Source organism: Castor canadensis, chromosome 14 (genome assembly GCF_047511655.1).
Source record: "Castor canadensis chromosome 14, mCasCan1.hap1v2, whole genome shotgun sequence".
NCBI classification, from domain to species: domain Eukaryota; kingdom Metazoa; phylum Chordata; class Mammalia; order Rodentia; family Castoridae; genus Castor; species Castor canadensis.
This window is the reverse complement of record NC_133399.1, coordinates 86,472,570-86,498,876: the sequence shown is the minus strand read 5'-3', so window position 1 is coordinate 86,498,876 and position 26,307 is coordinate 86,472,570. Positions and strand designations below refer to the sequence as shown.

The window sequence follows — 26,307 nt, the reverse complement described above, 5'->3', positions numbered from 1 at the left end:
CACAGAGACCATCAGGATGGCTCCACTAAAAGAAATATGCCAGAAATTAATTGAGTCTGAAAAATATATGCAAGAAAAGCAGCACTGTATATGATGACTAATTAGATTATCTCACTTATAACTTGGATTAATCCAACAACTAATTATTGAACACCTGCCACAAGCCAATCACCATGCCTGGCATAATGGACAAAATGATGAATAATATAGAAGGGTTCTTTTCAGTCCAGAAAAGTACACAAGTGATTGTAATGAAAGATAATAAATATTCTAATTCAGAAATGAAAAAATATGAGAAACTTTAACATAAGCCTAGGATTTCCAAACTGTCACACAAAGCATCCTTACAGAGCTGAGACAAACTCATAGATTACTGCTGCGTATTTTAAATTTTCAACAGAAAACACAGTGACAGCTGTTAAGATAAAAGTGCTAGGTACTTCTGTTGGCTTAGAGACACAACGAAAGAAAAAAAAAATCACTGAGATTTTAATACCATAGATTGGGAATGTTCAAGGATCTCGGGTAAAGACATTTAACATCACATATTTTTGAAGATGAAGAATGAATAGTGGTGGACAGGCACCATTTGATCCAGATTATCTTTCTCTTCCTTTTACTGGCTCTCCTTCTTTCAATTACCTAAATGTGGGTATCTACAAAGTTGAAGCTTACATTTGTGATTCAGAGAGAAAATCTCTGGATGGATGCTCCCCATCTGTTACCCCCTCTCCATATTTAGCCCCTCATTTTCTGTTGCCTGTTTTCATCACCACATGGTTTCCCAGTGTCACTTCAAATTTAAAACATCTAAAACAAGACTCTTTCATTAGACCCAGCACCTTCCCCTGCCATTGCTTTCTCTCAACATCTATTTTATCACTGGAGTAAATGAAAGTTCCTTGAGTTTAAACATTGCCTTCCTGTTCAGAATGAATCTGACATGTGCCTTATCAGTTCTTCCTTCTTGTGTTCCCCTGAATCAATTGTACCCCTTCATTTTATAGACTTTCTCTTGGGCTTGCTTATACTACCTACACCTTCAGCATGTCATTCTCAATCCATTCTGCACAAATACTTTTTTCTCCTACAGAAAATGTAAGACCTTGTATTCAAGAAACAAACCTAAATTTCATTTACTAATTAGAGAAGGAAAAGAATTCTGTGGTTGTCTAGTATATTTTAAACCTGTCTAGCCTCTCTCTGAATTGCATCATCTTCCACAACTGATCTCTCAGTATCAGTCTCCTGTTAGACTATAAATTGGAGAGATTTTTTTTTTAAGTTTTCCATTTCTCCTTCTATTCTTATTCTTTGCTCTTGACACAAGTCTGTATTCAAATCCCTACTTTATCAAAGATCCCTCAAAACACACACACACAACACACACACACACACATGACTTTTATAGCATGTAGCATGTTAGGTATTAAAATATATCTGAAAGCTTTAATAATGTACTTAATATTGCTTGAACTATGAGAAAATATAGCAGAAGAGATTTACTCAAAGATTTACCTGACAGTGCTGTCACTAAAGTCACCTTTTCTTACTAGTTGTCCATGAGAAAGTTATACTGCTACTCATTCCCAAATTATCAACTCTCTTCTGCCTAATATCATCAATGATCACATACTTGTAAACGCTTTACAAATGCAGAATTCTAATTCAGATTTAAATCTGAATCTGCATATCCACTTTGATGATCTCACTCCATAGTCAAAAAGCAGTATATGCAACACATAGTTTTCTTTGAAAACTTCTCTCTGTCCTCTCTTCTGAAATAAGGATGTTCACAAACAATATAAAGAACAATTTTAAAATTAAATTTCTGCCCAGTAGAATGTAGGCCCCAAGATGGGGTGGTTCGTGTGGTAGGACGCCTACCTGGACACCTAGAATGTAGGCCCCATCAAGGCTCAGCTAGTTTTCTTGTTTTAATTGATTTTTTTCCCCAGCTGTTTGGCTGAAACTGACCAATAGTAAGTATTCACTATGTACTTTCTAAGTGATGAATGAATGAACAAATCAATCTAATAAAAAATGAAACATGTCTAATAAAATTATATACTGAGAAATTTTAAGTTGCAAAAATAACATTCCTTCCATTGTTTCATCCTTTGCCCCCATTTTTTCTGCCCACACTCATCTCATCCTTCATTTCAGCTTTTGCTTCCTTAGCACATCTCTCCATCTCACCCTCCTCCTCCATACTCCCTTTTTTGTTCTTTTGTAGATATTCATTAACATGTGTTAATCTAGTGAAAGCAAGTGCAAGAGGAAGAAAGAAGATGTATCTGAACAGGGCAAATCAGGACAAACTTAAAACAAGGGACCAAAGACATAGAGAAATAGGAGAAAATTTTAAGGACAGGCTAAGAAGCAACTAACGAGAACAAAAGAAAAGATTTGTCATGGATTTGTTCAGGGAGAATAAAAGGCATCTTAAGAAATACATGTCTATTCCATCCTGAAATCAAGGAAAACCAGCAATTGTTTTATGAAAAAACAATCTATATTTGTAAAGACTATTCAATTAATTGTCATTCACAGAAATACAAAATAGAAATATATAGACCACTGAAAAAAATTCAAATTTAGCATTTTGTGTCCCAATACTTGAAAAACATTAATTAGAACATCATAACAGATAGAAAACCAAGATGTATTAAAGACTTGCCACCCAAACTGTAAAGTTTAATGAAAGAGACAGTTCTAAATCAAACTGAAGATTTCATTACTGTTAGCTATCTATATGGCAAAAAAGGAAAAATATTACAGAATCATGTATTTATAACACAGGAGAGTAATTCCAGAAATTGATTTTTATTTCTTAGAAATTTATTTTTAAATATAAACTAATGATAGGTAGATTTTTAATCTCATCTATCGTTCCATAAGAATTGGTTATCAAGCTTAACTTCTTAATATAGTGAAAATATTAATATGGCTATCTCAGGAGTAAACACAAAATCTAGTATACACAGTAATAAATTAGAGTCACAACTTGACAAGAAATTATGACCAAAAGAAGAAAAATGAAGAATATCATTTTACCAACAGTGTTGGTTTTATTTATACTACATGAACATCTCATTGAACCAGGAATACCATGTTTTGTCTGTGTTGTGGAAGGAGTGGGATCAGAAGACACCTAATCCTAATACTATAAAGAGCCTGCATTTGCATAGGCCCTCAGGGTTTTAGGCCCAGTTCTGTCAGTAATTAGTCCCTTAATCCTACAGTTAATTTCCTTTTGTGGAAGAAATGATCTGAAATACCTTTTCCTCTCTAAAGAAAATGAATACTGAATTTTAATTTCAACAATATATTTTTGAAATAAAATTGGCATATTTAAAAATATTTATTTTTGTAGTTGATACTCATGTTTTGTTATTTTAATTGAAATGTCTATATTAGAATATAAACACTCAATGAAAAAGAATAAAATTAAATATATTTCCTTCATTTACTTCAGTATCAATTTTCCTAGCTCCTAAACAAATTGCAAAAACAGTAAATCTCTTATGTTGTTTATCCTGTCTTAATTTTATTAGCTAGATATAATCAGGCTCATTTAAACAAATACCAGATAGTCAGTTTCTTCTCCTCTTACTCTGATTGTTCTCTAAAGTATTAGAAATCAAAAAAGAGTGATCAATAAAATAAGAATCACGCCCTATGATTATAATAGTTTGCTTTAACTCTCCACCTCCACATTTTGCCTTTATGTTAGTATACTGTTATGTATAGGTCAGAGAATGGGTTTCAAACAAGATCATAATGAGAATCACACCATCAATTTCAATCCAGCTCTCTGTTTCTCCTTAGTGATCTTCCTCATCCCTAAATTTGACTGTGGCAATACTGGCCAGCAAAGGCCATGCTCATGTGCCAATGTGCCATGTGCCATCTGTAGATTTCATCTGCCTTGTGCTTTACAGAGTGCTTTAAAAGAGAAAGAGCTACATAGAAATTGCCATTTATAGCAGTTGTATTTCTTCTGAGTATGTCAGCATTATATCTAATAGTGTACTTAATATTCTAAGGCTATTTCAAGCTTTTCTTCTAAAAATTCACATAAAATCAATAGTACACTTTTGTCATCTAAGTAAAATTTTAAGTGTCTCTCTTATTAATGCTACAAAAATAATTATTTAGTAGCACATTCAAGGCAATTCTTTAAAATTTCTGCCCAATTTGCCATTATTTAGACAGCTTTCTATTCTCCATCTAGTTAACAGCTTCTGAGAAGGTTCCCAATTTTAAGCATGTTTAATCGACCACTATGGTTGTCATGCCAACCAACACAGAGAATTCTGCGCTTACAAGGGGCATTTCAATACAGTGACCCAATTACTCTCTGTCAACAAATTCAGCAACAAAATAAAAGGATTGACACATTAGTGAGATTTCCCGAGACTGAACCATAGAGATGTGTGCAGCAAGACTGTCATCAATTTTTTAAGTAATCGTAATGCTATAGTATCACAAGTAAGATTCTCTTAATCATTTCTCTTGATTATTGTATTTATGAGCTTCTCTTTCAGTACAAAAACAAATGCCACTGGGGATATACATGGTGTATGGGTACTATATTCTTCAAATTGTAAACCACAGAATCTCCAAAGTATCTCAATTCCCTATTGTAAGAGAAAAAAATTTCTTAAGGTATGGGTTAAGTTATACAATCCCATTAGCAATTGTTTAACAAGGTTTTCATTTCAAAAGCAAGTATACACATGCTATGGATCAGAGGACCTTGCAAATAAGATGAAATCACATACTCATTGCATATAAAATATGTTATTCCTTCTTTCAGAAGGTAAAAAAGCCTGCATAAATGCTAGATTGAAGGAAATGTTTAAAATAATCCTTTATGATGTTTTAGAAAGACTTGGCTATTTGTGAAAATATCCAGTTTTATGGAAATATGTGCTTGATTCTGTGTGTGTGTGTGTGTGTGTGTGAGAGAGAGAGAGAGAGAGAGAGAGAAAGAGAGAAAGAGAGAGAGAGAGAATGTTTCAAATATGAGTGTTCCTATTTTCTGGCAAATCTTTCTCCTTTGTGTTTTGAACTTGTGATTCCATTTTTTAAATATTATCACTTTTTGTGTAAGCTCTATCAGGTAACAGAAAACTGGTTTTCAAGTTTATTTTGTGACTAGACTATAAGTGTGCTTACTTTATTTTAAAAAGGAGAGAAAAATAAAATATGTTAATAGAAAAGATTTTAATCCCCATTATTTAGCAAGAAGGTAATATTGTTATTACACTATTATTGAAAACCATGGCTTTAGAGGACATGTCTAAAATTAATAGAGGCTTAGATAGATATGGCACTAATGCAACTCAACATCACAAATGGGAAAATTAAGGTCATAGAGGTTAAATGACTTCCCATATGCTACCCAGGAAACTAGGGTTAGTCACAGAATGCAGAGCTTGCTTCATTATTGAACATGAATTTTAAAGACTTTTGGATATGCTGTTATAAATGTTCTTATAGAGAATTAAAAACTAAACTTTCATGTTCAAAACTGAACTCAGAAATTGACTGCGATCATTATCTTAATCTATGTATTAGAGAAAGAATTCAAGTTTCTCTTAATAATAGGTAGAGATTGCTCACAGAATGATTATATTAAAGTGGAAGCACTAGTTTAAAGCACAAAGGAGATTTACTTAGCATAAAACAGGAATATTAATGTTTTACTTCACCATTCACATATAAGGACACACACACACACACACAACAACACATTATTTTCCAAATATTTTGGGTTTTTGCTTTCCTGAAAATTTACATACTGTCCTCCAAATTCCAAGAAATATTTCCACCTTTAATCATACTAATGATCTGATACTATAATCTGTGGCCATACATAGATATTTATCATGTAATTGGTAGTCTTCATACAACCTAAGCAGTCATCAGTAAACTGGCATAGAAATGAAAGAATTTATAAGGTTGACAAAAATGCTAAAAATAACTAATTTTATAGGTTTTGATTACAGTACAAAATTATTAGATTTGAAAAAATTCAATAGTTTGATCTCACTAACAAAACCATATTTTAATCTGTGTAATTCCATTTAAAATTTTAAGCTCAAATATGTGCACAATTTAAATCATGTTTACTGGTAGCAGCATATAGCATTTATTTTATTTGGTTATATCTTGAATTAAAAGTGCCATGCCAATGAAAAGCTAAGTTAAACTCAAAGGAAACATCAAACTCAGTTTGTTATACAATTTTTGTTTTATTCTAAAATATTACATTGGATATTCGTTACCCACTGTATCTAGAACTTTTAAAAATAAAAACAAGGCTAAGATATGATTAAAGAAAGAAAATATCCGAAAAGTAAAGGAAAAGTAATATGGTCTTCCTGTTGCAGTAATTCATTTATTTTTAATGAACTGAGAAATGCACCCTTTCTTATAAAGATGCTTTATAAAATAGGTAATGCAAATGCTTTTTAAATAGCAACAAATTACTTAGCGCATATGAACTGATAATTATTGTTGATGAATAGGAATAAAACAGGATTTTAAATTCCATTTTTCTAAATTAATACAATATAAGACTGTCTATCTTAGAATTTAATTTGTAAATTTTTTCATCATATAAAATATATTTACTTGTTTCACAGGAAAAGTTGAAACAAAAGACAAAACTAGTAAAGACAAACTCATTACCATAGAATGGACTATGTAGTTTTGGTAGCATTCTTCCCTAACATAATAATTACTACCACTCTGAAACATGTTACAGGGCTCTGCACAATAGGAATATTTTTTTCTAAGATGTCTAGTGCCATATTGATAGATAGGATGTCCACCTTTCTTACCAGCAACATTAGGATGTGCTGTAATATTCTGTGAAGTGTTTATGCATTTATTTGCATATCAGAAAATACTTAATGTTTTTTACTTAGAACACTTAATTCCTTGAAGATTTTAAAATGTACATTTCTCATTGTTTAGTCTGGTAGTATTTGTTTTCCTCCTTAAACTCTCTTAAACCATTTAAGTTCTTTCAGAGTTTTAATATCTTGGTATTTACAGGAAAAAATAGTTTGCGAATACATTTTGATGATAGTTTAAACTTATATCCTCTCGATTCACAATTTTTGTTTTTTTATCATAATTAATTATTTGTTCTTTAGTTTAGTTTACTTTATTTTTTAATATTATTAAACTTATGTTATCTCGATATTGATACATCTTTAGGAACCACTCTCTTTGTGGATGGAGTAAGACAAAATATCTGGAGCCTGACTACCAAGGTCTGAGACCTCTTTTCACCACTTACCAGCTGAGTGACACTGGGAAAATTATTAAAATTGTCTGTCTTAGTTTCCTTATCTGTAAAATGAGAACTCAAAGTATTTTATTAATAGAATTGTTGCTGAGGATTGCATGAATTAATAAATGTAAAGCACTTGTAGCAGTGCCTAGCAAATAGTGTTATCTTAATAAGTAATAAATATTGCTATAACTTGTCTTAGATTTATGTATGTGAGTTCCTCGTAGAAACCCAAACCAAACACTTTTCTTGATCATAGCCTTTCTTTGGAACCTCTATAGCTTAATTAATTTCCTGTACAAGATGTGTTGCAATTGCACATGTAACTTGAATGCTCAGTATTTAAGATATGTCAGTTGTTATGCCATTATATTCAGAACTTTTAATTCGAAATGAATAATACTTGGACTTTATTCTGAAAGGACAGTCTGAAAGAAAAAAAAACTCATGACTAAAACAACTGAGTAACACTATGGAATGTACTGGAACCCAGGGAGGTTCATAGCTCATAATTAATGTGGGAGTCTGGGAAAGGTTCCTTTGTGATAAACCTGGCTTAGTCCTGGCTTGAAGGATCAACACAACTAGCAGGAAGAAAGAGAACAGAGAAAACAGAACGGGCCACTACAAATCAAATGAGGGCATGACTTGCTGACAATGTATCTCTATGCTGTGTGAATTATGAGACTGAAAAATGAGGATAAAGAGTTTGCTTGGAACAATATTGTAAAGGGACTGGAATGATATAATGGATGTAATCTTACAGATGGTTGAAATAATGGAAGCCTTTTAATTATTTTTTCAGTGTGAACCCAGATCCTTGAGTATGCTTGGCAACTGCTCTACCACTGAGCTATACCCCAGCACTAACGGAAGCCTTTAAACAACAGATTTCATTAAAATATTATATTTGAGGTGTTAAAAAAAGAAAAAAAATCCATCTCGTAAAATGAGAAGAGATTGGATGGAAAGAAATACAATTGCAATATCCTGAAGTAAAAGTTGATTAAGATTAGCAACTGACTGCATGTAGTGAGAAGCCTTAATTAGGAGACATGTCTGAGGTAAAAGCATTTGGTGACCAATTAGGTCACCAAATCAATAATGATCCATGGCTGGGACGTAACGTGTATAAATGGTAAAAGAAGTGATAGAGGTCAAGAGCAAAGAGATTCATGACTTCCTTTAATCTTTTCCACTTGAGTTAATGGTGCATTTTCTGACTTGATTGTAAAGAACAGAATTTGGCACAAATAATGGAACATTGCTTCCAAGATTACATTACAAAAGCATTGTGGTTTCCAGGAACTCTCCTAGATTTCTTGCTCTGGAGAAACAGCTATCCTGTCATGTGATAGCCCTATGAAGAGGTTCATGTATTGAGGATCCAAGCCTGCCAACAAGGTGTCATGTTAAGAACCTATCAGGCAGATTCCCTCCCTCATCTCATCTGAGACTTTACTTAAGACTGTGGTCTTGTTCAACAGCTTAACTTAGAAGGACTGACAGAGTGGCTAAAGTGGTAAGAGCACCTGCCTGGCAAGCTTGAGGCCTTGAGTTCAAACCCCAGTACCACCAAAAATTTCAAACAATTTGACTGAGATCCTGTTACTTCTAACATATCACACAGTTTCCCTTAGATATCATTGATATTTCCTTATTTATCTATTTATTTATGGATGGATAGATGGATGTTGTTTTATTTATAGTCTGTCTCCTTCCACATCAAAAGCTTTATTATCTAATCTGTCTGGTTCAGTGACACCTAGAAGAGTAGATAGAACACTGTCATATTTGTGCTGCCTATAATAAAGTGGATCTGAAGTGGCTTTTGCCATGGTCTGGAAGGCAACACAATTCAATGAATGAAGTCAATAATATAATCTAAAATATTAATGAAATATATTTTAATCATCCCCAATTGATCAAGTGGAGCATAAGTCTATAAAAATTACCTAAATTAATAATTTAATAATCTCAATATGTAGATTTTATTCCTTATTTTATGCATGATGAAATTATGTCTCTTGATTAGAAATTATGTGTCTTAGTACATGGCAGAGTTAGGATTCAAATTCATGTTCTTTATGCTATTTTCCTTCTGGAACTTAAGAAATTTTCATTATGAATGGGTGTTAGGTAAAATACAAGTCATTTACCCATTCTGTTGTATTGTGTTGTTTACCACATACAGATCATAATTGAGGAATGATATTTCTAACTGGAAATTCTGGGAGAAGTATTGAGGTATAATTCCTAGGGGAGTGATGAAGGCAAGACATAGTCTCTAAACTCCTTCGTTGGTACAATCTGTTTGCTTGTTTGTTGTGGAACTAATGAACATATAATATGCTCCCATAGGTAATTCTTTCCCAGATTATACTGAACATATTTTGACAAATCCAAAATAATAATTTCAAGAATTTCTATAAATCCTGAACTGTGTGTTTTGCATTTTAATCCTATGCCCTCATTTTTCATAGTGAGTTCTCAATTCTCTCTGATTACTGTGTTCTCTTATCTAGAAAAATTAGCTAACTTGATAACATATTCCATGCCAATATATGAAAAACTGATAGTTATTTTATTACTTTTAGATAACATATACACATTTTAACAAGAGAATGCCAAAAAATCAAAACTATAATACAAGATAATAATTAGAATCCCAATAGTTCTACCTTTTGCTTTCATTTTATTAATTACATTTGTGAATAAGGTTTTTTGTCATATTATTCAGTCATAATACAGGTAATCAACTATTTCAACTATACTTAGAGCTGGTCTTCATTTGATATTTCCTGAAGTTTGTAAAATAGCTGATAGGATTGACAATAATGTTAAAACCAGTAGTTGTTTATAACACTCACAGTTGTGATGTGGTATCAATGTTTATATCTTCCCCAAATAATTCATCTTCCATATATACTGAATACAAGATAACTGTTTTATTGGTACAAGCATTAGCATTTTCATTCTTGTAAATTTTATACCTCCATCAATTCTCCCTCATTATGCCATGATTTTCATTTTCTTCCATACCTATTGAATAATTCAGATCGAAGTTTTTATATCATCTCATAACACTTTGTAATCAAGAATTTTTGCAGATGATTGTGAGTTTCAAAACCCTTTGTCTTTCTGAAAACAATTGTACCAAACACTGTAAAAGGTTTCATTTTTATAATTTTAATGTCTACAACGTATTCTCAATTTTTAGGATTTCACATCACCTTGAAGCATTAAATTACAAATAACTGTTGGGAATTACCAGAAGTGTTAACCTGTGGCAGTAATCTATTAGATTATTGGGTCTCTTAGTATGGTCCCAGAATTAACAACATTAGCATGACCTGAGGAAAATGTTGTAATGTAGATTCTTGAGTCTTACACCATACCTACTGAATCAGAAACTGAAGGTTGGTGGAAGAGGAGCAGCAATCTACTTTCTAACACACCCCCAAAATAAGTAATGCTACAGCAGACTAAAGTTTGAGACCTACTCTGTTATATTACGGTGCCATTACTCTTGTGGAGTTTATAAATCCCAAAGTCACAAACATAACATACTCATTGCAAAGAAAATACAGTTCACAATCACTCTTCCCCTTAATTTATCCACTTCTAACAGTTTAAGGGATCATTATCTTACCTGTCATAAAGGTTGCTGTTGTATCATTTAATAAATTTTAAGAAAGCTCAGTTGCTGAAGTATAAGATTAAGTTGATCTGAAACCCAAATGTCAAATAGTATTTAATTTTCCTATTTAAGACTTAGAATACTCTGCTTTTGACATTTGTAAGGTAGCTATATAAGGTAGATGTTCTTTGCAGTGTTGCCTCATTAAATAAGGAAACCTAATCCATTGCTGGTGGGAATGCAAGCGGGTACAACCACTCTGGAAAAAAATCTGGAGACTTCTCAAAAATCTAAACATAGACCTGCCATATGATCCAGCAATCCCACTCCTGGGGATACCCAAAGGAATACAACAAGGGTTACTCCAGAGGCACCTGCACACCCATGTTTATTGCAGCACTATTCACAATAGCCAAGTTATGGAAACAACCAAGATGCCCAACTATTGATGAATGGATCAAGAAAATGTGGTACTTGTACACAATGGAATTTTACTCAGCCATGAAGAAGAATGAAATATCATCATTTGCAGGTAAATGGATATAACTAGAGAACATTATTCTGAGCAAGGTTAGCAAAGCTCAGAAGACCAAAAATCGTATGCTCTCCCTCATATGTGAACTTTAGATCTAGGACAATTGCAACAATGTGGTTGGACTTGGATCACATGACAAGGGGAGAGCACATATGTGTGATATGGAAATAGGTAGAAAACCCAAAATATGAAAGGGTTTGATGTCCCTACTCTAGAGGCACTAATAACAGAAACCTTAACTCTACAGAGGTTATCATAAGAAGGGGATCAGTAACCAGGGTAAAGATCAGTTAGAGATGAATCAACATGGGTCATAACACATGTACACGAAAGCAATGCTAGGAATATTTCTGGATAGCTATCCTTAACTCAACTAGCAAAAACAATTTGTCTTCCTTATTATGCTTGTCTCTTTTTTTCAACAAAACTAGTGATAAAGGCAGAACAGGACCTTTCTGGAATTGAGGGGGGAAGAGGAGAGAGGGTGGGGGAGGGAAGGAAGGGGGAGAAATGACCGAAACAATGTATGCACGTGTGAATAAATGAATAATAACAAATAAATAAATAAATAACAAAACAGAAAGGTACATTATAGAAAGCAGAAAATGAGGAATACAGCCTGGACTTAACAATGAACAACATGGTAAATTTCTTCCACTTCCTGGAATATTTACCAAAAATCACACCACCAAACTTACAAGGTAAAAGTCCTTTAAGTTATATTTTGGTAGGAGAATGGGAGACAATGGCTCAAATTGTCATTCACAGGCAAATGAGTTTTGAATTTTGCAACCCTTCTAATATATGCCCTATTAATCTCCTAAACTTGAGTCAATTTTTTTCAAAGAAAATGTAGCATAGAGTTTAAATGTAATTTTTTTTTCCTTTGTGGTCCCTTTTCCTGTGGGCATACAGTGAGTTTCTTCAGAAAAGCAATTTTGCCAAGGGAGATGTAAAATGTATTTTTTATATGGCACAAAAAGAAGCATTTAGTTTTTCTCTGGCATGTCCTCAGCTGCATTTCACATGAAGACAACTAGAAAACCTTGCCACAGTCTAGTTAGGAGCAAACAGTTCAAAGATTTCACTGGCCTGATTCATAGTGATTAAAATACTATGTGGGAAACTATTGTCCCTTCTTTCTTTCTTTTTTTTTTCTGTTTTCATTTTAAGAAACTAGGAACAACATTATTCTTTCTGAAATAAAGCCTTTAAACAACTCTACCAATCTCCTTTCCCTGCCTCTGGTTAGAGGCACTCACAAATGCTCTCTTTGCTCAGCTGGCCTACGGAGATCCAGAAGCTCCTTTTACTAGATTCTTTCAGGCATCAACCCTCTACTAGAATATATATTACTTCCTTTTAGGCAAAATTATTTAATTTTTCAATCTGAACCACTGTCATCTGAGGACAATAGCATTCAATAACCCCTTGGAAAACAATAGACATTTTGAGCTGATAGTCCTTCATGTTTCTCTCTTATCCTAAGAATATTAGAAATTCAAAGAAATCTAATAGTAATTTAAAGAATAGTTTTAGAAATTCACCTTATAAGAATTGAGTCTGATATTAGTTCAATACAGTATATAGGATACATAGAAAATACTGGCAATTTTATATTGAAGAAACAAGTGTTAGAGTTGCAGAGATGAATGGAGTATGACAGATACTTTCAAAAGGCTACTGTTTGCCACCCTAGAAATGGAATATGTTTCCAAAAACAAAAACCCTTAATTAAAAGGTATAATGCAGCCCTTTTGATAAGGATAGGATTCAAATATATGTTTAGATTTTTTCTTTTCGTCAGATTTTTATGGTTTCAACTTTTTATGGATTTTTTGGTAATAAAATTTAAAGAAATCTTCAAAATTTTTGTTTCCAATAATTTGATCTTTACTATAAAAATATTTTCTTAAAATACAGATTTCCTGATGTGCCCACTGTAGAGGAGCTAATACGTAACCTTAAAATGCCAGATGTCAATATGGGAAGTGACTGAGAAGTAGTGAAGAGGTCTGGTAGAGATGAATCAATTCAGGTTGTAATACACTTGTGCATGGAAGCAATGCTAGGAATCTCTCTGTATAGCTATCCTTATCTCAACTAGCAAAAACACTGTCTTTCTTAATATTGCTTATGTCTTCTCTTCAACAAAATTGGAGACAAGGGCAGAACAGGTTCTGCCTGGAAGTGGGGGGGGAGGGGGGAGAGGGTGGGGGCAGGGGGTAGGGGAGAGAAATGGCCCAAACAATGTATGCATATATGAATAAATGAATTAAAAAAATAAGTTAAAAATTCCATTAAATTTAGCTTGTGGTAGATGGCTACACGTTGTGACAATTGTTAATGAGCGATGTTATTAAAAAGTTTACAAAATGAAAACAAAAATTACTTAAAAGAAGATAAAAATTAAATTATAATCTGGGTGCTGGTAGCTCATGACAGTGATCCTAGCTAGTGAGGAGGCTGAGATTGGGAGGATAGTGGTTTGAGGCCAGCCAGGGCAAATAGATCATAAGAACCTCATCTGTGAAATACCTAGAGCAAAATTGACTGGAGGTGTGGCTCAAGCAACAAAGTACCTGCTTTGTAACTGCCTTCTTTGAAAGTGTGAAGCCCTGAATTTAAGCTTTTCCCACAAAAATTTAAATTATATAACAATGTCAAATTCTGGATCAAAGAAATAGACTTTAATTAATGAATGTATGCTCACCACTTTTATGGGGATCTATTTTAAATAAAGTGAATTCTATTTTAGTATCACTGAATGAAAATAACCTAAATTAAAGACCCTCTAACCTCTAAGCCAAAACTGTTCTAAAACAGTTTAATCCACTCTACAGCAAGATCAGGTGCATCAAATTCTCTCCCATTCACTTTCAAATTTTTTTCACATGCCCATACTTTAAAAGTAACAGTTAAACTTATGTCTCTAAATAAAATCAAGGGCACTTTATTTTTTCCAGTGCTATCTAGCATGATTATCCATTTTGAAACTTAAATATTGCTTCATCATCTTTCTAAATCACAGATCATAAAACTCACTCAATCAAGGCTTCTGTTTCTTGCACAATACTTTACAAAATAACCACAGAGATGATCAAGTTAACACCTGAGTTACCTTCAATACTGAAGTAGTATGTAATTCATTATTCCTCAAGAAACAGAAACGGCCTTATAAAGTTATCACAGAGACAATAAAAGGACCACACATAACAGAACAGCATCCTCAGATGTGGGAGATGAGATCCATCTGAGCCATGACACATATATGGAAAATGATTTTGAAGTGTTATTCTATCCAAGGATACATGAAGTGATTTTTCCACTCTTTGGATTACAAGGACATTTCCTCTGACCCAAGATAGGTAAAATAAACCAGAGACGCTCATTTAATACTGTTTAAGGAGCCTCCAAATCTCCAAATCTCATGTACCTTATGAAATGACACGTTTGCTTTTTCATGATATATGAATGTACCGAAAAATAAACAAATTAGTGACTTCACAATGAATTCAAAGAAAGAATGTGCAATAAGCTTACTATACTCCATGTAATTATAATATGTAAATCTCAGTCATGTTCAATCATATATTATTTTCCATTTTCTACATAGGGATGATTAGCACATTAAATTATTTTCACTTATATTATTGATGATATTTATATATCAGAATCATCTAATATTAGCAATTTGACCTGGTTCAACCTGATACACCTATGATATGGTCAACTAAGTCACAGATTACTCAGAACACATTTAAAAATATATCTAGTAATACCAAAGGGCTGAAGCAAAATTCCTCTGTCAATAAATAGGAAGGGAAGTCCCAGGAGCTAATGTAGAGAAAATGGAGTGACCAGTGGATATGAGTTTTTAATAGAGCACATTAAATGAATAAATGCACTCTATATTTTTAATACTTTCAAACTCTGTAATGCTTGGAGGCACATAGCACCATCAGTTACTAATGATATTTTTTTCACATCATAGAATTTAAAAGGAAATAGAGGGTCAGAAGCAAGAACAAATATTACATTGGTAATATAACTATAAAATGCGACAGAGTTTCCTCCAATTTATCAGAAACAGCAGGTAAAATGTTTTTAATATTTATGCAAACATAAGTCACACTTGACATGCAGATATATTAACAAGCATTATCATGAAAGAGCCCCATATGTTATACATTAGTAGCTCTATTATACCTTTGTGTTATAGAGATCAATGTCAGTAATAACTGTTTGCCACCTCTTTGGAGATTCAATTTTTAAATAGTGTTGCAAAAAATCACTATGTAAAAATACCACTTTTATAAATAAATAAATAAATATCTGCTTTTCCAAGATTTTTTTGACCTGACTATATAACTGATATGAAACATGAAGTGATTTTGGCTGTTCAAGAAGATTTCATACTCAATTTAATCAAATAATGGTACCCCAAGTTCTAAGGCAAAGATTAGTACACTAAAAAATTAGTAAACCAAAATTGTAGGAAGAAAAAGATGAACATTCAAATGTCCTGAGGAGATGCTCCTCACACACCACTCACATGAACTTAAATGCCACATGTTCAGAAAAGATCTTTTTCACATCAGTAATATCAGGAAGTTGTCTAAGACTACTAATAAAAAATGAAAACTAAAGTGAAGTATGAGAGAAGGTAAACAAAAGGTTGTTATATATTGACATGTTATTTTTTGAATTATCTTGGAAATTGACTCACTAGATATAGCCTGTGCAAGGCATCATCTAATAAAACTGGTATTTCTTCTGCAATTTTGCTTTCTATGATCAACACTTACTAATGAACAAAGATTGTCTCATGTTAGCTAATTTATACATCTTTTTTATCAACATCTTATATAAAATGTTATAAGATATAACTTTTCACGTTTTAGTAATCATCTCCTTAATGTGACAGTTCAATGTCATTTAATTTCTAGAATCATAATGCTAAAAGTAGCATTCTTTAATAATAAGAAAGACAAGCTATTCATTCTCATAAACGCTGCTATCAAACTACTCAACATATTTCAGGTCAAAGACTAAAAGAAAATTTTAATTCACATCTGGTGGTATAAAGTTCTTACAAGCCAGTTTTACCTGCTTTGTATGATCTGCTTCTATTCAGGGAGAAAAAGAATGGTCGACCCCATCTTTTTCCTTTTCTTTTTTATCCATCTCATCCTCCTCCTTCTCTGCCTTCTATCCTCCATTATTGTCATTATCATCATCAGATATGAATGGGACTGTATTTAATTTTTAGGTTAGGTTCATGAACAAAAGATAAAATTTTCCTTAAGAGATTTGCACTTTGAAGGGCCAGGTGTGGTGATACATGCCCATAATCAGAGATACAAAGGATGAAGATAAAGGATGGTTATGATTCAAGGCAATCCAGAACAAAGGGAAAAAGAGTTTTCAAAAGGCTATCTGAAAGGAGCTGGTGAGATGATGTAAGCCTTTAATCCCATGGCTGGGGGAGGCAGAGGTAGGAGGATCTCTGTCTGAAGCCACCCTTTGTCCTCTGTCTGAGTGTAAGACCTTACCTGAAAATAAGCTAGAGCAAAGGTATGGGGGAATATCTCAAGTGGTAGGTCACTTGCTTGGCAAATATAAGGTCCTCAGTTCAAACTCCAATATGACAAAAAGGAGAGAGAGAGAGAGAGAGAGAGAGAGAGAGAGAGAGAGAGAGAGAGAGAGAGAGAGAAATTGGTACTTTGAAAAACAAAAGGAGAAAGAACATAACTTATACATAAAAGGATGAATATTAACAAATGTCCTATAACAAATGTTTAAAAACTATTAGGACAACTGGAAAAAGTGATTAGTCCTTTGGCATGTTTAATTCTGACTCTGTTTTAAAGAAAGTTGCTTTCTAAGTGGTGACATATGATGATAGGAAAGGAGGCATAGAAACAGAATCTACACTTAGTAAATCTCTACTATGTTCTAGAAATTGTAACAGGCACTTTAGCCTATTCATTATTATATCTATCATTTACATTAAACCCACCCAAAACCAAAGATAATAAAATTTAAAGATTCCCAAAGTATGCATTTTGAGAAAACTAGGACAGAATAATACTGACTAGGTTGTATAGAAAGTGAGTCAAGATGGAGGAAAAGAGCCAGGGCTTTAGCAAAAGTCATATGTCTTGAAAAATCACAAGTTAATTGTCTACACATTATAATAGTCAACTACAAACATTGTTGGCTTTCCTACCCTTTTAAAGTTCATGGAAAGAATGTGAGTGCATGGCTTTGAATTCTATTATTTTATTGTTATTATTATGGCAGTACTGGGGTTTGAACTCAGGACCTCATGCTTGCTAGGCAGGCACTCTATACTATACTGCCAGCCCTTGAATTCTAGATCTTATGAATTAATTAAAACTTTCTATTGTGAATTGGATAGCCAAAAGATTAAAAATATTTTTCCAATTATTTCACGAGTAGGATTCAAAGTCATTATTTTTGCCATATACGTATTACTACCTTAAGTTTGATGGAAAAAGTAAATCTCTGAAGTATAATAAACAATTCAATGAATCTGGATTTGGTAATAAATACATACTATTTTTCAGAGCCTAAGTGAGCAAACCATAATTAATGTCATATCTAAAAGATCCAGTACTCAAGCATTGTTCAATCGTTTATTTTTAAATTTCAGAATTTTTAAAAGTGTCTCAACAAGAATAAATAAGGTTCTTTACTATCACTGAGAAGAAATTTCTGGTCTATAATTCTAAAAATTTGAATGTCATTATTAGGGGAAAATAGTTCTTTAACTAGAAAAATTGGAACAATCATTTGACACCTTTTAAAACTCACTTTACAATCTTTTTCAGAACTAAAATGGAAGACTGTTGTTGTACCCACTAAGTTATAATCCTTTTTTCCTCTGAACATTTATATGAGATTTAAAAACTATTAGGACAACTGGAAAAAGTGATTAGTCCTCTGGCATGTTTAATTCTGACTCTGAGATTTTCTCCTAATTCCCAATAAAATAGATTTTGAACTAAATGGTCACTGATTAAGTAACATCCCAATAATGTCAAAGAACATTTGAAATAATAATAAAACTGTAATCAATATTTATTAATGTTAAGATATATGTTGATATAAAAATTGCATGTGAAATGCTTAGAACACTGCCAGGATTATTAAATATTAGGTATTACAATTTCTACTTTTCCTTGAAAACTCAATCAGGTTATTAAAGGCACTTAACTATGTTTCTGGGAAGCAGTTGCTAAACCAAACTGCACAATTCATGGGTATAGACTATTAAAAATAAAATAGATATCCACTAATAGAAGAAATGTGTAGAAGTATCTCAAAAGTTAATAAGAAAGAAAAGGCCAAGTTGCATTTAAAAAAAAAATAGAAACCATCTGTCCGAACATAGAAATTTCTACCATAAGTGAGGGGGGAAATGATAATTATTTAAAAAAATTCATTGCCTTACTTGAAAACCAAGAAAAAACATGCATATCCCATAAGAAGAGTCAATATGAACAATACAAGCTACATTCCTTGTATACTGCTCAGGGATGGAATTCACTAAATTCTTCTCTTTTGTGCAGTTAGGTATACTAATAGCTACTCATACTATATATAATGAAAATTTAAGTCCTCAACATTAAGCAATTAAACAATGTTCCAAATTATCTGTTTCTTTTGAAAATGAATCTCATTATTATAATTGTATTATTAAATACTGTTATATTGGTTCTAATATGTTGATATTTCTTAATACTTAGGAACACATATCATTTAGAACATAACAATCACCCTTCCTCTTTCCTATGACCTTAAATTTGTTCATATTACAATTTAAATCTATGGTGAGTGCTATAAACAATGTTAAATTTCCTGCTCATAATCTAAGAGAAATGAATCAACTATCTTCTGTCTCTTTCTATTATCACAGAATAAAGAAGAACAGTATTCTTACTTTCAAGTTCAGAATATCCAAGACAATGGTCACAACTTGAATGAAGTGCACATGGGAAAATTTAATGATTTTTAGTCAGTTATTTACAGCTGTGCCACCTGTTAGTATGGGAACTATCCAAAACGATTTTTGAGAATAAGCCAGGCAGTCTGTCGTCTATACATGAAAAAGAAAGCTCGAGCATTTTTGATACAAGGAATATATGAATGTGCAGGGTGTGGGGGAAGTAGGAATCTGGAGGACAAAACTGACCCACAGTGTGATCGCCTTTACCTCTTATCTCTCATGAGTCATTTTCTTCTGGTTAATTAAAGAATAATTAAGACCTAAGAACCATCACTCTAGCTACACTATCACTACCTCAGTATACCACACCGTACTTCTTATTTAATCTTCTTCAATATTTAAAATTCAGTTTTAATTCAAGGAGTTAATGATGTAACCATATTAAGCACTTTGATTTTAAAAAGTGAAAACACTCATATTCATGAAATGATTGCATTTATTTTAACAAATCTGCATATATCCTTTCATAACAAGATGTTGGAAACATGTTATTTAACACTTTGGATCTCTAAGATGAATAGTGCCATAAATGTGAAAACTGTAACTAACAACTGATATAATAAAAATATAGAAGGATTCAATTAAAAAACATTATATCTAAACTAAAGCAGCCATAATAACTAGAATATCCATTAAATTAAAAATCATCTAATCTTCTCCACATATATGTGTCTTAGAACTATATTTGGTAACAGCAAGGGGTAAAAGTAATTTCTTACCAATAAGGATCCTCTACATTAAGCATATTAAGTACTAGCAAAAGCAGAGCTGTCTAACCATAGGACACATTTTTCTATATGCTCATAAATTAGGAATTTCTATGGATTTTTCCATCCATACTTCTCAAATATTTACTAGTATTACCACCAATACCTACTAGCAGTCAGTGGTTTTATGATGAATTTATTATTTAAATTGTAAAAATAAGACCAAGGAGGGCAATAATTCAGAATCATCAAGCATTTGTGTCAAGTTGAAATTTAAATATATATGAGCTATATAGTTAGCTCAGCTGACACTCTCAAGGTTAAACTCAAAAAAATTTCTTAACATGATCTCTCTTCATATAAGACTCCCAGAAGGAGCTGGACATTTGTTATACTTAGAATCTTTAAATTCTAATGAACAGGGATTCACTCAGATTTCCTGGGAAATGGAAAACAGTTACAATTAAGTTATGTGGAGGAATAAAGAGATGCCCACTTCTCAAAAGAAGAATTAAAGTGACATAGCTCATCCATTTTGAGAAAAGTTATGATTTACAGGTAGTAGACTGGAGTATACTTAGAATTTTGTTTCACTTGAAAAAGCTGTCTGGTCAAAAATCCAGAGATACTGATAAAGAATATAGTCATAAATTAGAGAATGTGGCTGATTACTTCACTGGAAGTGTGTAATTGAAGCAGTGTCGCTTAGAATGAGGTGTGGGAGGTAGGCAATTATTGATACCAAGTGCAAGGTAGACTGTGGTTCAAAGTTCAGATCCTGGATTCAGTCTAATTATATTGAACCCAGCTCTCTTACCTGCTACTCTACCATATGACTTTGGTCTAGCTAATTAACTTGTTTGATTTTTTGTTTCCTCAATATAAGCACCACTTAATGTTATTGTGAAGAGTCAATGAGTTAATTTATGTTAAATCTTTTGGCCCGTGTCTGGCACTGAAATCATTGAATAATTTAGGTTCACCAATATTCACGAGTATAATAAAGCTAAAGTTGCCTCCCTTTTCAAATTTTATAGAGGAGTCTCATCACTGTGGATAATGCCTGCTTAAGCAGAGTTACAGTCATTTTGGAATGCAAAAATAATTCTAGTAAAAAAATTTAAATCAGCAAGTATTTCATTCCCTAACTGATTTCTGGACTTCGATGGCAGCTTTAGAGATTGTGAAAGATGCTAGGACTCCAAAGATATTTTAAACTTAGACCTGAAGTGACTGCTAAGAAATTCTATGGGACATAGAAAAGGATGTTTTATATAAGAATCCTACTTTGTAGTGGACAGTGGTTCTAGGTAGTGCTACCTACATGGAGATGTGGGATTCTGAGAGATGAACAAATGTTTTGCTGAACTATGTAAAACAAAACCAAAAAACAAAAAGTTTTGCTCTCATCAACTGTAGTCATTCATTTCCTGAAGGGACATTAAAATCTGTAACAGAAGAAAAAAAATTTAAAGACTTTCAGTCAGCCTATGTATGTAAGTATGCATGTGAGCACACATTTCTAGTAATATGAATGCATATATGTTTAAGAAAAGTATATAATTATGAGCTTACATGTCCAATGTAACTGTACAGTATTCTTAATTATGAGGTAGACATTAACATTGAAAGCAAACAAAAACAAAAAACTGTACATCTGCTTTCATCTAGATATTCTTGCTGGTTTTAAGAAGTCAAGGATATGCAGGCCTGACATGTATGTTAGTGGTGTTATGCCGAGGATGAGTGAAGACCAGTCAACTGACCTTATTGTGACTATGTTCACATGAAGTCAAATGTCCTGCTTCTGCCAATGACCCGTTCCTTGAAGGTCACCAAGAATTGTTGCAAAGCAAGAGAAAGCCAGGCTTTATTGTTGGAGAGCAGGTGTGTGGATGACTCAGGTTCAGTTTGAGAAGTTTGACAGCATAGACTCCTGTTGCTGGTTTATTACACTAGAAAAACATGGTGAGTAACACTGTGGCTGTTACCACTTCCTCTACTCATTGATTCATCAGACTTTCTCCGTAAATCTCTTCTAATTCAGTCATGCCTTCATTGACATTTTCTATAAACTAATGGGCATACCTTTGCTTAGCAATCTAAATGTGCATTCACTAATTCATTAATTATCAGAAATTTTTAAATAACAACTTTTCCTGTAGTATTTGTCAAAATATTTCATGCATAGTTGCACTTCTACAAATCATAAATATATTCAGTAGACTCCCTTATATTCCAAAATTCTTGGCAATTTCCTGAAATCAAGGATACTATTTTTCCTATATATATACAAGCCTATGGTAAAGTTTAATTTATTATTAGGTATCAAGAGAGATTACCAGCAACTAATAATAAATAGAGCAATTATGATAATATGCTGTAAGAATTATTAAGGGGGTGATTTCAACTATGATACTGTATGCACTTTTATAACTGTCGCATTGTACCACCAGTATGAAAAATGAAAAAAGATAATAAACCTGAATAATTTTTAAAATATGGGAATGTTGTAGCTCTCTTTTTCTGTGTGTGTGTGTCTTTTTTCTCATTACCCTTTCTCTGAAAATACCTTATTGTAGGCTGCAAGTACGTTATTGTGGTATACGCCTTTAATTCCAGCTACTTCTGAGGGAGAAAGCAGGTAGATTGCAATTCAAGGATAGCCCAGGCAAAAAAGTTAGCTAGACCACATCAACAAAAAAGCTGGGCATGGTGGCATGAGCCTGTCCTCTCAGCCATTCAGGAAAAAGAAGTAGGAGGATCACAGTCCAGCCTGCCCCACACAAAAATGCAAGACCTTATCTGAAAACAAAACAAAAAACCAGGTAAAATGGGGATGGGGCTATGGCTCAAGCAGTACAGCACCTTTATCCACCTAGTATAAGGCCCTGAGTTCAAACCCCAATACAACCAAAGTAAACTTTAGTATACTATACTAACCTTCTTTTTGGGTTGGTGTAAGATAACAAAATCCCTAGGTAATGAGATGAAGTGAGGTAAAGGACTAAACATTTATCACTCACTATAACCATAATTTTTTCAGTGTGAGGTATAATAGCAAAACTATCAGGAATTTCTTTTTTCTTTCTTCTTCACAATTTCACATATAGATGATTCATTCTTACCACTGATCTTAGAAACCTCAACATAAGACTTTTTTCCTTTCCTTATTAAGTTCAGCACTTTCACCTTTTCACTTAAAGGAAAGTCTTCACAGATTCTCTTTGTTTGGGGCCATTATTAAGTATAATAAGGGTTACAAGAATATGAGCACTATGATAATATGACAATAAATAGTGGCTAGACAATGGTTGCTCTGCTAATCAAGACGATTACAAAATGACTAACGTGTGGGTAGCATATACACCATGGATATGCTGGACACAGGGAGGTTCAGATCCTGTCAGAGTAAAGTGAGATGGCATGAAACTTCATTGTGCTACCTAGAACAGAATGAAACTTAAAAATAAAGGTTGTTTATTTCTGGAATTTTCCATTTAGTATTTGCAGACTATAGTTAATGATAAATAAATGAAACTGCAGAAACTAAAACTATAGATAAGGGAGGAATTATGTAACTTTTAAATCTTCATAAAAATCCTTTCATGACCTTTTCTCAATTGCTCTAGAGTAATTGGAGCCCTTCTTGCAATGGCTGGACCATCATCAACCTTGGCTTTTAACGACAGCAATAGCGCTACAATGGCTGTACTAGGGCCAAGTTCAAAACACGCTATTTTTTTATTTTTCCTTTTTTAAGTACTAGAACACTACTAGTTTGTTTGAACACAAACTAAAGTAATTGACTTCCATTATGCCAGAATGGAAAAAAAAAAGTTTCTTAAACCACTAGAATTTCTTCCGTTTAATAAGGTACTCACCTTTGATGAGGGCTACAGAAATGAGAAGAGCAACAGATTAACCACCACCATTTCACTTTCATCAAAACATGGGCTGAATGTACAGAATGGCTGGTGAAGTTACCCACACTTTTAAATTAACCCCTCTCATGGGCTGAACTCATAAAGTTAAATCAGGGTAAATATTAGGACTGCCTTTTGTAGTTTAAGTGTGTGGGGGGGGTTCCTATGAAGAAAAATCTGTTTCTTACAAAATTTTGCTAAGTCTGCAAGCATCAATTATATGTGTGTTTTCAATATACCTAACAAACCACTGCCTTCCATTTTATACCCTGCTTAAATTTGGAAGGTGATGTGGGTAAACAGTGACATGACCTTAAGTCTTTCTGTTTTGTAGCAGGGAAAAATAGCTGTTGTTCCCACCACCATGAGAAAATGATTTCCAGTGTTACTTGAGAATAAACAAAAAATAAAAACACAACATCACAGCTATTTACGTCATTTTTCTTGATTCCTACACCTGGTAAACCTTGCTCAGACACATTCAACCTGTTAGGACAAACCACAATTTAACTAAGGGTTTTATTTAATGTAATGAATGTTCTTTATCTATTTTTTTAAAAAAATCAGTTAATCTTTCCTTTAAACAGACTGTCAAGAAACAATATCATTAAATAATGCAAAAAAGTCATTTAATTGTAAGAACAGGCTAGAAAGCATCTTTCAAATAGAAGCAAACTCTATGGTATCTGAGTTATTATTGAAACAAATCTTAGGAAAATCAAGATGAAGACTAACACAAAGTCCTGCTTGTCTTTAAAGTAGAAGCATCATTAAGTTTATCCACCTAGACTCTGAAAAATATCAGATGTTTTGATCTGTTTATCAAGTACCTCCTCCAACTTAGATAAAAACAAATTTCATATTGTTGCTTCTACCACATGCATGTAAAAAGACCATTTATATTCAAATGTAACTTTCTAAGAAAAAACATACTGACAGCTGTGAAGGGTATACTTGAGGAAAAAAAGTCAGGAATAAAGAGAATTAAATCTTCATTTTTCTCAAGAAAAGCAAAGCTGAATTATAGATGTTTTACCTATAAAGCTTTATGTACTTACAAACCACCACAGAGTTTTTTTCTGATTTAAGATTATTTTCAACCACTGTTCCTTATTTACCTATACCCATCTTAATGATGAGAAACCCACTGAGGCAAAATCTCCCCTTCCATAGTTCTGCTGTCCCCACCCCCAAGAAAGATTCTCAGTGTTACCTGAGGAAAAAAAATCACAACTAATTACATCATTTTTCTTGCTCCTGCATCAACCAAGGCTTGCTTAGACACATTTGAGTTAATCCATGATTAACTCAGAGTTTTATTTAGTATAATGAATATTATATCTCTATTTAAAATGATCAGCTTGTCTTTCCTTAAACAAATCCATTGGCCAAGAAGCAGTATCATGAACTTTAAAAACATTAAAATTCATCAAAATAATAGTCCACTGAAAGGCTTTATAAGGACAGAAATTACTAGGTAAATGTGCCATTTGAAATCATTAATGAACCTTTTATCTATGTATATAATAAAAGTAGTTGAAGTGTTTTGTTTTAAATTTAAAAACTGGATTCTATCATAACTGTGTAGGTTATTGTGCTTTTATTACAGAATATCATTAACCAGGGCAATAATGACTAAATTTTGGTGATCTGTTTATTATCTTTATCTGTTGCATAAATAAAAGCTTAATATATTTAATATCATTTGTCTTTGGTTATATGTGTGTGTGTGTGTGTGTGTGTGTGTGTGTGTGTCTGTAAGAGAAAAGACCCAGCACAGCTGTCTTAATACATAAAAAACTATACTTCAAAACTGCCTATTTTATCCATGTAAAATATAATTTAAAAAAAAAACTTACATGCATTTAAAATTGACCTTAATGCCAAAACCTTTTCCATACTTCTCTTAAATACAATATTTGTATTACTGCTTCAATCATTAGAAAACATGAGTGTTTTCCTTAACATTACATAAGCTTGAAAGCAGACATGAGAGAAAACATTGCTTGTGATGGGGTGAAAGCCAATTCCTTCTGGAGCTACCACTTGACACATTAAAAAAAAAATAAAAAATCTACAGGTATTTGAATCATTTGAAATTGACAATATTTGACAAATTTTAACGTACAAAAATGGCAATTTCACTTTAATC

General features: G+C 32.8%; 1 protein-coding gene across 2 annotated transcripts in view; it reads right to left on the bottom strand.

Moving 5' to 3' along the window:
• Gpm6a (glycoprotein M6A) overlaps positions 1-26,307 on the bottom strand; it is a 304,616-nt gene that overhangs the window by 111,990 nt on the left and 166,319 nt on the right. The window lies entirely within an intron of this gene.